This window comes from Sapajus apella, unplaced genomic scaffold (genome assembly GCF_009761245.1).
Source record: "Sapajus apella isolate SASKATOON/1434 unplaced genomic scaffold, GSC_monkey_1.0 scaffold1227, whole genome shotgun sequence".
Classification (NCBI taxonomy): domain Eukaryota; kingdom Metazoa; phylum Chordata; class Mammalia; order Primates; family Cebidae; genus Sapajus; species Sapajus apella.
Window position 1 is genome coordinate 1 of NW_022438153.1, and position 2,450 is coordinate 2,450.

Here is a 2,450-nt window from a genome sequence, read left to right on the forward strand (position 1 = left end):
TATGGGGAGAAAAGAAATTAGATACTTGCCTCACATCACCTACAAATATGGATTTAAGACTTAAATGTAAAAGGCAAAACTCTAATACTTTTAGAAGAAAATCCTTGGAATCAGCAAAGATTTCATAAGCAAGACAAAATACCAATCATAACATAAAATACTGACAAATTAAACCACATCAAAATTAAGAACTTTTATATATGAAAAGACAACAAAAAGTCAGATGAGTTGCAAATCAGTAAAAAATAATTTCAACAGAAGTAAGCCATGAGGGCTTGTATGAGGCTAAATTTTTAAACCTTTATAAACCAATAAGAAGACAAAAGTGTATACAATGAACAAAATAAAAGCCACAAACAGACATTTCATGGAAGAAAGTACATAAATGGTAAATTAACATATGAAAAAGCTGTCAACTTCATTAGTAATCAGGGAAATCTAAACCAAGACTACTATAGAGAATTATTTTATAACTACAAAAATGAAGATGGGGACTAAGAAGTCTTCTTGTAGTATATAAACCAAAAATAAAATTCGAAGGTCCTCCAAGCATCTGAATGGACCCCTACTCTTGGCCAAGGGCATTCCAAAGCTAACCTGAAACACTAGTTCAGGCCATGATGGGAAGGGGGAGCTGAACATGCCTCATCATATCCTCCTCCCTTTAAAAATTACTAATAGAACAGACTCTTTAAGTCTGATAAAAAACATTTACAATCTACTCTCTCTAAAGTCTGCTGCTTGGACACCTGGAGGCTTCATCTGAATGATAAAACCGTGGTGTCCACAACTTCTTATCACAAGCAAGACATTCCTTTCTATTGATAATAACCAATTGCCAATCAGAAAATCTTTGAATCTGTCTGTGACTTGGAAGCCACCCCACTCCTGCCTGCTACTTCCAGCTGTTCTGCCTTTCCAAACTGAATCGACGTACATTTTACATGTATCAATTGATGCCTTATATCTCCATAAAATGTATAAAACCAAGGTGCATCCTGACCATCTTGGGTGCATGTTCTCAGGATCTCCTGAGGGCTGTGTCACGGGCCATTGTTCACTCATATTTGCCTCAAAATAAATCTCCAAAATTTTACAGAGTTTGACTCTTTTTGTTGACAAATACTAAGTGTTGACAAAGAATTTAATGACAGAAACCCTCATATCCTATTAATGGCAGGGCAAAGTAGTATAGCCGTGTAGAAATTAGCTTGGCATCATCTTATAAAATTAAACACTTACACATCTATAACATCTTTTTTTCTTTTAATAGTTTTTAGCGCCGGGCGCGGTGGCTCAAGCCTGTAATCCCAGCACTTTGGGAGGCCGAGGCGGGTGGATCACGAGGTCAAGAGATCGAGACCATCATGGTCAAAACGGTGAAACCCCGTCTCTACTAAAAAAAATACAAAAAATTAGCTGGGCATGGTGGCGCGTGCCTGTAATCCCAGCTACTTAGGAGGCTGAGGCAGGAGAATTGCCTGAACCCAGGAGGCAGAGGTTGCGGTGAGCCGAGATCGCGCCATTGCACTCCAGCCTGGGTAACGAGAGCGAAACTCCGACTCAAAAAAAAAAAAAAAAATAGTTTTTAAAGATTTTGCAGCTACATTGCCTTCTCACTTGCATTATTTCCAGCAAGAAATCTGATGTTTTCTTTGTTTCTCTGTGTGTAGCGTGTCTTTTTTTCCTCTGATCACTTTTGAGAGTTTATCTCCATCACAAATTTTCAATAATTTGATTATTATATCCTTATGCTGTTTTCTTCATGGTTTTTGTTGTTTGGGGGGTGTTTTGATTTGTTTTTGTGCTTGGGGTACATTGAGAATCTTGGATTTGTAAATTTATAGTGTAGGGGAGACAAAATAATTTTTCTTCTACCCTCTGAGTACTCAGCTAAGCCCTTAATAAACCTTAATAACAAAAGACAGATTAACAAGAGAAAAAACAGATACTCAGGGAGAAATGAATAACTCTCAAAGAGGTGGCCTAGAATTTTCACTTCTGTAGCATCTTCAACTAAAAGAAAGAAAGAACAGTGTTGGGAAAGCCAGTTATGGGGAAATGTTCAGGAAAAGCAAACAAGAGTAAGGTTTATTATGCAGATTTAAATTGGTACCTTCTACTTTGATAAAAGCCTTTGTGATTTAGTCCTCCTTCTTTTCCTAGCACAAAGAGGGAGATAACCTTACAAATGGGGATTTCCTTTAAAAATGTAAATTTCCAGCCACTGTGGTGGCTCACCCCTGTAATCACAGAACTTTGGGCAGATCACCTGAGGTCAGGAGTTCCAGACCAGCCTGACCAACATGATGAAACCCTACCTCTACTAAAAATACAAAAATTAGCCAGGTGTGGTGGCACATGCCTGTAATCCCAGCTACTTGGGAAGCTGAGGCAGGAGAATCACTTGAACCTGAGAGGCAGAGTTGCATCAATGAGCTGAGATTATA

General features: G+C 38.2%; 1 long non-coding RNA gene across 1 annotated transcript; it reads left to right on the top strand.

Moving 5' to 3' along the window:
* Positions 1-1,232: 1,232 nt before the first annotated feature.
* Positions 1,233-1,854, top strand: LOC116546690. Its single transcript, XR_004266808.1, has 2 exons — positions 1,233-1,272; positions 1,586-1,854. It is a non-coding gene; the product is annotated as an uncharacterized LOC116546690 (long non-coding RNA).
* Positions 1,855-2,450: the final 596 nt, after the last annotated feature.